Below are 12,500 nucleotides of genomic sequence, written 5' to 3'. Positions count from 1 at the left end.
GACGCGGTTTTTGCGCCGCCCCGGCTGACGCGGTTTTTGCCGCCCCGGCTGACGCAGTTCGGACTTAGCACTTTTCGGCTGTGCCTGGCTGGCGGCCCACTCACTCGATCGCCATGTCTGTTTGCCACAGTTTTCCCGGTGGTGCCGCACCCGGGCTCGCCCCGGCTGACGCAGTTTTCGCGCCGCCCCGGCTGACGCGGTTTCGTGCCGCCCCGGCAGACGCGGTTTTCGCGCCGCCCCGGCTGACGCGGTTTTTGCGTCGCCCCGGCTGACACGGTTCGGACTTTGCACTTTTCGGCTGTGCCTGGCTGGCGGCCCACTCACTCGATCGCCATGTCTGTTTGCCACAGTTTTCCCGGTGGTGCCGCACCCGGGCTCGCCCCGGCTGACGCAGTTTTCGCGCCGCCCCGGCTGACGCGGTTTCGTGCCGCCCCGGCAGACGCGGTTTTCGCGCCGCCCCGGCTGACGCGGTTTCGTGCCGCCCCGGCAGACGCAGTTCGGACTTAGCACTTTTCGGCTGTGCCTGGCTGGCGGCCCACTCACTCGATCGCCATGTCTGTTTGCCACAGTTTTCCCGGTGGTGCCGCACCCGGGCTCGCCCCGGCTGACGCAGTTTTCGCGCCGCCCCGGCTGACGCGGTTTCGTGCCGCCCCGGCAGACGCGGTTTTCGCGCCGCCCCGGCTGACGCGGTTTCGTGCCGCCCCGGCAGACGCAGTTCGGACTTAGCACTTTTCGGCTGTGCCTGGCTGGCGGCCCACTCACTCAATCGCCATGTCTGTTTGCCACAGTTTTCCCGGTGGTGCCGCACCCGGGCTCGCCCCGGCTGACGCAGTTTTCGCGCCGCCCCGGCTGACGCGGTTTCGTGCCGCCCCGGCAGACGCGGTTTTCGCGCCGCCCCGGCTGACGCGGTTTCGTGCCGCCCCGGCAGACGCAGTTCGGACTTAGCACTTTTCGGCTGTGCCTGGCTGGCGGCCCACTCACTCGATCGCCATGTCTGTTTGCCACAGTTTTCCCGGTGGTGCCGCACCCGGGCTCGCCCCGGCAGACGCGTTTTTTTTTTCTTTCGCCCCGGCTGACGCAGTTTTCGCGCCGCCCCGGCTGACGCGGTTTCGTGCCGCCCCGGCAGACGCGGTTTTTTGCGCCGCCCCGGCTGACGCGGTTTTTGCCGCCCCGGCTGACGCAGTTCGGACTTAGCACTTTTCGGCTGTGCCTGGCTGGCGGCCCACTCACTCGATCGCCATGTCTGTTTGCCACAGTTTTCCCGGTGGTGCCGCACCCGGGCTCGCCCCGGCTGACGCAGTTTTCGCGCCGCCCCGGCTGACGCGGTTTCGTGCCGCCCCGGCAGACGCGGTTTTCGCGCCGCCCCGGCTGACGCGGTTTCGTGCCGCCCCGGCAGACGCAGTTCGGACTTAGCACTTTTCGGCTGTGCCTGGCTGGCGGCCCACTCACTCGATCGCCATGTCTGTTTGCCACAGTTTTCCCGGTGGTGCCGCACCCGGGCTCGCCCCGGCTGACGCAGTTTTCGCGCCGCCCCGGCTGACGCGGTTTCGTGCCGCCCCGGCAGACGCGGTTTTCGCGCCGCCCCGGCTGACGCGGTTTCGTGCCGCCCCGGCAGACGCAGTTCGGACTTAGCACTTTTCGGCTGTGCCTGGCTGGCGGCCCACTCACTCGATCGCCATGTCTGTTTGCCACAGTTTTCCCGGTGGTGCCGCACCCGGGCTCGCCCCGGCAGACGCGTTTTTTTTTTTCTTTCGCCCCGGCTGACGCAGTTTTCGCGCCGCCCCGGCTGACGCGGTTTCGTGCCGCCCCGGCAGACGCGGTTTTTTTGCACCGCCCCGGCTGACGCGGTTTTTGCCGCCCCGGCTGACGCAGTTCGGACTTGGCACTTTTTGGCTGAGCCTGGCTGGTGGCCCACTCACTCGATCGCCATGTCTGTTAGCCACAGTTTTCCCGGTGGTGCCGCACCCGGGCTCGCCCCGGCTGACGCAGTTTTCGCGCCGCCCCGGCAGACGCGGTTTTCGCGCCGCCCCGGCTGACGCGGTTTTTGCCGCCCCGGCTGACGCAGTTCGGACTTGGCACTTTTTGGGCTGAGCCTGGCTGGCGGCGCACTCACTCGATCGCCATGTCTGTTTGCCACAGTCTTCCCGGTGGTGCCGCACCCGGGCTCGCCCCGGCAGACGCGTTTTTTTTTTCTTTCGCCCCGGCAGACGTGGTTCCCCCCCCCCCCCTTTTCGCTCGCCCCGGCTGACGAGGTTTTCGCGCCGCCCCGGCTGACGCAGTTTTCGCGCCGCCCCGGCTGACGCGGTTTCGTGCCGCCCCGGCTGACGCGGTTTTCGCGCCGCCCCGGCTGACGCGGTTTTTGCGTCGCCCCGGCTGACACGGTTCGGACTTTGCACTTTTCGGCTGTGCCTGGCTGGCGGCCCACTCACTCGATCGCCATGTCTGTTTGCCACAGTTTTCCCGGTGGTGCCGCACCCGGGCTCGCCCCGGCTGACGCAGTTTTCGCGCCGCCCCGGCTGACGCGGTTTCGTGCCGCCCCGGCAGACGCGGTTTTCGCGCCGCCCCGGCTGACGCGGTTTCGTGCCGCCCCGGCAGACGCAGTTCGGACTTAGCACTTTTCGGCTGTGCCTGGCTGGCGGCCCACTCACTCGATCGCCATGTCTGTTTGCCACAGTTTTCCCGGTGGTGCCGCACCCGGGCTCGCCCCGGCTGACGCAGTTTTCGCGCCGCCCCGGCTGACGCGGTTTCGTGCCGCCCCGGCAGACGCGGTTTTCGCGCCGCCCCGGCTGACGCGGTTTCGTGCCGCCCCGGCAGACGCAGTTCGGACTTAGCACTTTTCGGCTGTGCCTGGCTGGCGGCCCACTCACTCGATCGCCATGTCTGTTTGCCACAGTTTTCCCGGTGGTGCCGCACCCGGGCTCGCCCCGGCAGACGCGTTTTTTTTTTTTTCTTTCGCCCCGGCTGACGCAGTTTTCGCGCCGCCCCGGCTGACGCGGTTTCGTGCCGCCCCGGCAGACGCGGTTTTTTGCGCCGCCCCGGCTGACGCGGTTTTTGCCGCCCCGGCTGACGCAGTTCGGACTTAGCACTTTTCGGCTGTGCCTGGCTGGCGGCCCACTCACTCGATCGCCATGTCTGTTTGCCACAGTTTTCCCGGTGGTGCCGCACCCGGGCTCGCCCCGGCTGACGCAGTTTTCGCGCCGCCCCGGCTGACGCGGTTTCGTGCCGCCCCGGCAGACGCGGTTTTCGCGCCGCCCCGGCTGACGCGGTTTCGTGCCGCCCCGGCAGACGCAGTTCGGACTTAGCACTTTTCGGCTGTGCCTGGCTGGCGGCCCACTCACTCGATCGCCATGTCTGTTTGCCACAGTTTTCCCGGTGGTGCCGCACCCGGGCTCGCCCCGGCTGACGCAGTTTTCGCGCCGCCCCGGCTGACGCGGTTTCGTGCCGCCCCGGCAGACGCGGTTTTCGCGCCGCCCCGGCTGACGCGGTTTCGTGCCGCCCCGGCAGACGCAGTTCGGACTTAGCACTTTTCGGCTGTGCCTGGCTGGCGGCCCACTCACTCGATCGCCATGTCTGTTTGCCACAGTTTTCCCGGTGGTGCCGCACCCGGGCTCGCCCCGGCAGACGCAGTTTTCGCGCCGCCCCGGCAGACGCGGTTTTCGCGCCGCCCCGGCTGACGCGGTTTTTGCCGCCCCGGCTGACGCAGTTCGGACTTGGCACTTTTTGGGCTGAGCCTGGCTGGCGGCCCACTCACTCGATCGCCATGTCTGTTTGCCACAGTCTTCCCGGTGGTGCCGCACCCGGGCTCGCCCCGGCAGACGCGTTTTTTTTTCTTTCGCCCCGGCAGACGTGGTTCCCCCCCCCCCTTTTCGCTCGCCCCGGCTGACGAGGTTTTCGCGCCGCCCCGGCTGACGCAGTTTTCGCGCCGCCCCGGCTGACGCGGTTTCGTGCCGCCCCGGCTGACGCGGTTTTCGCGCCGCCCCGGCTGACGCGGTTTTTGCGTCGCCCCGGCTGACACGGTTCGGACTTTGCACTTTTCGGCTGTGCCTGGCTGGCGGCCCACTCACTCGATCGCCATGTCTGTTTGCCACAGTTTTCCCGGTGGTGCCGCACCCGGGCTTGCCCCGGCAGACGCGTTTTTTTTTTTTCTTTTCGCCCCGGCTGACGCAGTTTTCGCCCCGCCCCGGCTGACGCGGTTTCGTGCCGCCCCGGCAGACGCGGTTTTTTGCGCCGCCCCGGCTGACGCGGTTTTTGCCGCCCCGGCTGACGCAGTTCGGACTTTGCACTTTTTGGCTGAGCCTGGCTGGCGGCCCACTCACTCGATCGCCATGTCTGTTTGCCACAGTTTTCCCGGTGGTGCCGCACCCGGGCTCGCCCCGGCAGACGCGTTTTTTTTTTTCCTTCGCCCCGGCAGACGTGGTTCCCCCCCCCCCCCTCCGTCTTTCTTTTTGTTTTTTTTTTCGCCGCGGCTGAAGTGGATTTTTCGGTGCCTCGACGCCCCGGTAGTCGCGGTTTTTCCGTTTCCGCACGGCCCCGGCTGACGCTGCTCGGTCACAGTCGCCTTTTGTGAGGATTGCAGACTTCTTGAGCGCGGGTGTTTTTTTTTTGTTGTTGTTGTTGTTTTATTACGCATTCGCTCCAGCAGACGCTGTTTAGACTTTTTGTTTCCTCTTTTATCCTGCGACGAGGTGACGAGGTTTATTCGGTGCCCCGCCGCCCCGGCTGAAGTGATTTTTCCTGTCCCGTGCCGCCCCGGCTGACGCGGTTGGGACTTCGCGTTTGTTCGGCCGCCACGGGTTTTGGCGCACTCGCTCGGTTGCTTGTTGTTGCCACTTGTTGCGAACCCAGGTTTCTTGAGCGAGCGCGGGCGTTTTTTCTTCCTTTCTTTCTTTGTTCTATGTGTTAGCGAATCGGCCTTTAATATCACACGAGGACTCACAACCAACAATTTTCAGTTTGAAGTGTAAAAAATCTGCAGGTGTTGACGTAACTGACTTGCCCCGTACCCTTGAGTACATCCATGAAGTTCTCGTAGTACTACTAAATCGCATTATTCCAAGTGGAGAAATTCCCATAAACTTGCAAACCTCTACACGAAAATCGGTGCGCGTGATAAAGTTGAAAATTATCGTCCGATATCAAATGTGCCTTCTATAACACAAATTCTAGGAAAAAAAAAAAAAAACACTTGTTCGCCGTTCTCTGCGCCGTGACTGGCAGCACTCCGGCGAAGCGAAACGGGGTCGATTCGAGCACGATATCGGCGTCTTTCGACGTGCTCGCCGGCGACCGTCGCACGAGTACGTCGCACGAGCGCGTCTGCCGGGGCGCCGTTTGCGAAGCCGACGCAAAAGTGGGAACCGCCGCTCGGATGATCGCCGCTTTCGGCAGAGTGAGTGTTGGCACTCCGGGGAAGCGAAACAGCGTGAATGCGCCCACGAAATCGGCGTATTTTGAAGTGCCCGCCGGCGACCGTCGCACGAGTACGGTAAACCGCGTCAGCCGGGGCGTAGTTCGGGACGCCGACGAAAAAGTGGGAAGCGCAACTCGGATCTTCGCCGTTTTTGCAGGAGTGAGTGGCGGCCCTCCTGCGAGACCAAGAAGCATCGATTCGTGCACGAATTCGGCGCCTTTCGACGTGATCGCCGGCGACCGTCGCTCGAGTAGGGCAAACCGCGTCTGCCGGGGCGGGCTTCGGGACGCCGATGCGAAAGTGGGAAACGCTGCTCGGATGTTCGCCGTTTTTGGCCGAGTGAGTGCTGGCACTCGGGCGAAGCCAAACGGGGCCGATTACGGCACGATATCGGCGTCTTTCGACGTGCCCGGCGGCGACCGTCGCACGAGTACGGTAAACCGCGTCAGCCCGGGCGGAGTTCGGGACGCCGATGCGAAAGTGGAGAACGCCGCTCGGATCTTCGCCGTTTTTGGAGGAGTGAGTGGCGGCACTCCGGAGAAGCCAAGGAGCGCCAATTAGCGCACGATATCGGCGTCTTTCGACGCGCTCGCCGGCGACCGTCGAACGAGTAGGGCAAACCGCGTCTGCCGGGGCGGGGTTTACGACGCCGACGCAAAAGTGGGAACCGCCGCTCGGATGTTGGCCGTTTTTGGCAGAGTGAGTGCTGGCACACCGGCGACGCGAAAGAGCGCGAAAGCGCCCACGAAAGTGGCGTATTTGGACGTGCTTGACGGCGACCGCTGCAGGAGTACGAAAAACCACGTCAGCCGGGGCGAGCGACCCACGGCGGTCTGGGTGCTTATCGCTGCTATTATAGGGGCACCCCGGCAGACGCAGAAAAAAAAAATTTTTTTTCGACCTTCTTTTTTGCTGGTCGAGCTCGGGTAACCCAGGTCGCAATGGGAGCCGCGCACGAAAGCGGCGTCGCGAGACGCGTTCGCGGTCGCTAGTCGCACGAGCTCGGCAACCGCGTCAGCCGGCGCGGAGTTCGGGATGCCGACGGCTAAGTGGGTACCGCTGCTCGGATGTTCGCCGTTTTTGGCCGAGTGAGTGCTGGCACTCCGGCGAAGCGAAACGGGGCCGATTCGGGCACGATATCGGCGTATTTCGACGTGCTCGCCGGCGACCGTCGCACGAGTACGGCAAAGCGCGTCTGCCGGGGCGAGGTTTGCGATGCCGACGAAAAAGTGGGAAGCGCCGCTCGGATCTTCGCCGTTTTTGCAGGAGTGAGTGGCGGCCCTCCTGCGAGACCAAGAAGCATCGACTCGCGCACGATATCGGTGTCTTTCGACGTGCCCGCCGGCCACCGCCGCACGAGTACGGCAAACCGCGTATGCCGGGGCGGGGTTGGCGACGCCGACGCAAAAGTGGGAACCGCCACTAGGATGTTCGCCGTTTTTGGCAGAGTGAGTGCTGGCACACCGGCGACGCGAAAGAGCGCGAAAGCGCCCACGAAAGTGGCGTATTTGGACGTGCTTGACGGCGACCGCTGCAGGAGTACGAAAAACCACGTCAGCCGGGGCGAGCGACCCACGGCGGTCTGGGTGCTTATCGCTGCTATTATAGGGGCACCCCGGCAGACGCAGAAAAAAAAAATTTTTTTTCGACCTTCTTTTTTGCTGGTCGAGCTCGGGTAACCCAGGTCGCAATGGGAGCCGCGCACGAAAGCGGCGTCGCGAGACGCGTTCGCGGTCGCTAGTCGCACGAGCTCGGCAACCGCGTCAGCCGGCGCGGAGTTCGGGATGCCGACGGCTAAGTGGGTACCGCTGCTCGGATGTTCGCCGTTTTTGGCCGAGTGAGTGCTGGCACTCCGGCGAAGCGAAACGGGGCCGATTCGGGCACGATATCGGCGTATTTCGACGTGCTCGCCGGCGACCGTCGCACGAGTACGGCAAAGCGCGTCTGCCGGGGCGAGGTTTGCGATGCCGACGAAAAAGTGGGAAGCGCCGCTCGGATCTTCGCCGTTTTTGCAGGAGTGAGTGGCGGCCCTCCTGCGAGACCAAGAAGCATCGACTCGCGCACGATATCGGTGTCTTTCGACGTGCCCGCCGGCCACCGCCGCACGAGTACGGCAAACCGCGTATGCCGGGGCGGGGTTGGCGACGCCGACGCAAAAGTGGGAACCGCCACTAGGATGTTCGCCGTTTTTGGCAGAGTGAGTGCTGGCACTCCGGCGAAGCGAAAGAGCGCGAATGCGCCCACGAAAGTGGCGTGTTTGGACGTGCTTGACGACGACCACCGCAGGAAAACGAAAAACCACGTCAGCCGGGGCGAGCGACCCATGGCGGTCTGGGTGCTTATCGCTGCTATTATAGGGGCACCCCGGCAGACGCAAAAAAAAAAAAAATTTTTTTTCGACATTCTTTCTTGCTCGTCGACCTCGGGTGACCCAGGTCGCAGTGGGAGCCGCGCACGAAAGCGGCGTCGCGAGACGGCTTCGCGGTCGCTAGTCGCACGAGCTCGGCAACCGCGTCTGCCGGGGCGGAGTTCGGGACGCCGACGGCTAAGTGGGAACCGCCGCTCGGATGTTCGCCGTTTGTGGCCGAGTGAGTGCTGGCACTCCGGCGAAGCCAAACGGGGCCGATTCCGGCACGATATCGGCGTCTTTCTACGTGCTCGCCGGCGACCGTCGCACGAGTACGGCAAAGTGCGTCTGCCGGGGCGGGGTTTGCGACGCGTACGCAATAGTGAGAACCGTCGCTCGGATGTTCGTCGTCTTTCGCCGAGCCAGTGCTGGCACTCCGGCGAAGCCGAACGGAGCCGATTCGGGCACGATATCGGCGTCTTTCCACGTGCTCGCCGGCGACCGTCGCACGAGTACGGTAAACCGCGTCAGCCGGGGCGGAGTTCGGGACGCCGATGCGAAAGTGGGAAGCGCCGCTCGGATCTTCGCCGTTTTTGGAGGAGTCAGTGGCGGCACTCCGGTGAAGCCAAGGTGCGCCAATTCGCGCACGATATCGGCGTCTTTCGACGTGCCCGCCGGCCACCGTCGCACGAGTACGGCAAACCTCGTCTGCCGGGGCGGGGTTTGCGACGCCGACGCAAAAGTGGGAACCGCCGCTCGGATGTTCGCCGTTTTTGGCAGAGTGAGTGCTGGCACTCCGGCGAAGCGAAAGAGCGTGAATGCGCCCACGAAAGTAGCGTATTTGGACGTGCTTGACGGCGACCGCCGCAGGAGTACGAAAAACCACGTCAGCCGGGGCGAGCGACCCACGGCGGTCTGGGTGCTTATCGCTGCTATTATAGGGGCACCCCGGCAGACGCAGAAAGAAAAAAAAAAAAAATGGGGACATGGCGTGCGTCACCGTGCGGCTTCGCAGCGTTGCCGAAGTCGCCGAGCCCTTCGACTGAGCCGAACGGCGGACAGGGAACGTTGGTCGGCCGTTCTAACCTGTCGGTGCCACGCCGAGACGTCGTTAAGGAAAACCGCGTCGTGGGCCTCTACTACGCCGTCGAGTCGTTGTACGTTTGGTGTCCAGCGTGTCGGCGGCGAGTAGCGGACACGTCGTTCACGACTTCGGTCTTTCGCAGTCGACGCGAACTTGCGGAGAGTCGTGGTGCCTCACGTTTTCGGCAGAAACCGCGGCGGAATTTTCCCGTGCGTGCGCGCACGACCTCGGTGCTGTGCCGTCAGCGTAGTGTTGCACAAACTCGTGGCCTACCCAAGGTGCGGTACGTTTGCGGCCGTATCCTCGGTGGGAATTTCGTGAGTAGGGTCGCAAATTCTACGACCTCGGCGGGTTTGAGAGCGACGTAGACTTGTGGCACGCTCAACGTGCCACACGTTTCGGGGCACACCCGCGGTGAAATTTTCTCGAGTACGCTCGTATTAGTGCCCAAGGAGGTCTGGGTACTTATCGCTGCTATTATGTGGGGGTTCTCGTGAGCGGCGTACGCGAAAGCGACCGGGTGTCTGATATGCGGCGGGCTTCGGCCTCGTCAAGCGTGTCCTCGGGTCTGCTCCAGGGGAATCCACGGCAGTCGTCTGCAGCCTCATCCGCTTGATGCGTTAGGGGCTGGTTGTCGGACGGTGCCGTTTTACCACGATATCGAGGTGTGTTCCGTGTCGTCCTCGGGCGATTCAGATGCGAAAGCGCCGAAGACGCGGGCGTGACCCGTCGTCTGGCGGCTTTGCAGTCTCGGCTCCGTTGCTAGTTCCGGCCGGTCCACCGACAGTGCAGCGGGCTTGGGCAACCCGCACGGCGCGACCGAGTCGATGCAACGAAAAAGAGCGAGCATGAACGTGCTTCTTGCCGCACGGCTCCCACTCGTCTTTCGGGAAGGTTGTGCCGTAGCGAGCTCGAACGCCGTCATCTCGGAGTGCAAAATAAGCGTGTTGGGGCGCCTGAAGGTGGCCTCCGCCGCACACAGACTGCGTCCGGCCCGCCGAAGGCGAGGACGGACGCGCAGTCGAACGATTACCTGGTTGATCCTGCCAGTAATCATATGCTTGTCTCAAAGATTAAGCCATGCATGTCTAAGTACATGCCGAAATAAGGCGAAACCGCGAATGGCTCATTAAATCAGTTATGGTTCCTTAGATCGTTTCTTCCTACTTGGATAACTGTGGCAATTCTAGAGCTAATACATGCAGTGAGCCTGGAGCCCTTTGGGTAACGGGTGCTTTTATTAGACCAAGATCGATCGGGTTTCGGCCCGTATTGTGTGGTGACTCTGGATAACTTTGTGCTGATCGCATGGCCACGAGCCGGCGACGTTTCTTTCAAGTGTCTGCCTTATCAACTTTCGATGGTAGGTTACTTGCTTACCATGGTTGTTACGGGTAACGGAGAATCAGGGTTCGATTCCGGAGAGGGAGCCTGAGAAACGGCTACCACATCCAAGGAAGGCAGCAGGCGCGCAAATTACCCACTCCCGGCACGGGGAGGTAGTGACGAAAAATAACAATACGGGACTCTTTTGAGGCCCCGTAATTGAAATGAGTACACTCTAAATCCTTTAACGAGGATCAATTGGAGGGCAAGTCTGGTGCCAGCAGCCGCGGTAATTCCAGCTCCAATAGCGTATACTAAAGCTGCTGCGGTTAAAAAGCTCGTAGTTGGATCTCAGTTCCAGACGAGTAGTGCATCTACCCGATGCGACGGCTCGGACTGAACATCATGCCGGTTCTTTCTTGGTGCACTTCATTGTGTGCCTCGAGATGGCCGGTGCTTTTACTTTGAAAAAATTAGAGTGCTCAACGCAGGCGAGTCGCCTGAATAAACTTGCATGGAATAATAGAACAAGACCTCGTTTCTGTTCTGTTGGTTTTTGGAATACGAGGTAATGATTAAGAGGGACGGACGGGGGCATTCGTATTGCGGCGCTAGAGGTGAAATTCTTGGACCGTCGCAAGACGAACTACTGCGAAAGCATTTGCCAAGAATGTTTTCATTGATCAAGAACGAAAGTCAGAGGTTCGAAGGCGATCAGATACCGCCCTAGTTCTGACCATAAACGATGCCAACCAGCGATCCGCCTGAGTTACTCAAATGACTCGGCGGGCAGCTTCCGGGAAACCAAAGTATTTGGGTTCCGGGGGAAGTATGGTTGCAAAGCTGAAACTTAAAGGAATTGACGGAAGGGCACCACCAGGAGTGGAGCCTGCGGCTTAATTTGACTCAACACGGGAAAACTTACCCGGCCCGGACACTGGGAGGATTGACAGATTGAGAGCTCTTTCTTGATTCGGTGGATGGTGGTGCATGGCCGTTCTTAGTTGGTGGAGCGATTTGTCTGGTTAATTCCGATAACGAACGAGACTCTAGCCTATTAAATAGGTGCGGGGTTCCCAGCACCTTACAACCTTCTTAGAGGGACAAGCGGCTCCTAGCCGCACGAAACAGAGCAATAACAGGTCTGTGATGCCCTTAGATGTCCGGGGCCGCACGCGCGCTACACTGAAGGAAGCAGCGTGTCTTTATCCCTGTCTGAAAAGACTGGGTAACCCGTGGAACTTCTTTCGTGATTGGGATAGGGGCTTGCAATTGTTCCCCTTGAACGAGGAATTCCCAGTAAGCGCGAGTCATAAGCTCGCGTTGATTACGTCCCTGCCCTTTGTACACACCGCCCGTCGCTACTACCGATTGAATGATTTAGTGAGGTCTTCGGACCGATGTCCGGCGCGGCCTTTCGGTTGCGCCGGTCTGTTGGAAAGATGACCAAACTTGATCATTTAGAGGAAGTAAAAGTCGTAACAAGGTTTCCGTAGGTGAACCTGCGGAAGGATCATTAACGGATTGTGAAGGGTGAGCGCCTCAGCTGCGTCTGCGCCCGACACTTTCTGCCGCTGACCCCGTTTGGACGCGGGGTCGGCTTTTCCCCACGGGGCTGCCTGAATGTGGAGCGGCACCCCGTGACAAATTGTTGCGCCCAGCGGACGCCAACACCGCGACCTTGGACGGTCGGCCAGGTGGCGGACGCGGGTACAAACGGCGCAACGCACTCATAGGTCGGCTTTCGACCCGCCACTGCACCGTGGCTCGAAGCGCTCGAAATGCGCGACCCGACCGCTGCGGGACCGCCTAGTACTGTAAACAGGAGCGGCGGAGCGCGAACGGCGAGTCGTGGTTACGTCGGTAGAAGGCGAGGCTGCGCGTTCCCGAAACGCCAGCCGAGTGCCCTCCCGACCGTTCGAGCGTGCAAGAACGAGACCCGACAATCGCGCGGCGACTGCCAAGTACGAGAGGAACGGCACAAGCGTCGGCGGTCGGTCAAGGAACTGGCGATGTGACGGGTCCGCTGTGCACCAGTGCATACCGTCCCGCCGTCCGCGGCAAGCGCCTCCGCGTCCTCGGGTGACGGAGGCTGCCGGTCGGTTCTTGCAGGCGAGGGATCTCGCTGGCACCGGTTCGCGTTGACGCGCGGCCGGTCATGGCACGGCGATGCGACGGCCGAGGTGCGCAGTACTCGATGGAGGAACCGCACGCTCCGATGACCGTCCCGCCCTCCGCGGCGTATGCGTACCGACCGTAATGGTTGCAGCAGCGCCGGCCGGCTTTTGAATTCGCCACACGAAACACGGTGCGAGATCGCGGTTAGGGGAGCG

General features: G+C 62.2%; 1 non-coding gene across 1 annotated transcript; it reads left to right on the top strand.

Annotated features, from left to right (window-relative positions):
• The first annotated feature begins 9,871 nt into the window (after positions 1-9,871).
• Positions 9,872-11,686, top strand: LOC142791577 (small subunit ribosomal RNA). Its single transcript, XR_012890313.1, has one exon. It is a non-coding gene; the product is annotated as a small subunit ribosomal RNA (ribosomal RNA).
• The last annotated feature ends 814 nt before the right edge of the window (positions 11,687-12,500 follow it).

Source organism: Rhipicephalus microplus, unplaced genomic scaffold (assembly GCF_043290135.1).
Source record: "Rhipicephalus microplus isolate Deutch F79 unplaced genomic scaffold, USDA_Rmic scaffold_175, whole genome shotgun sequence".
Classification (NCBI taxonomy): Eukaryota; Metazoa; Arthropoda; class Arachnida; order Ixodida; family Ixodidae; genus Rhipicephalus; species Rhipicephalus microplus.
This window is presented reverse-complemented; position numbering and strand designations above follow the sequence as displayed.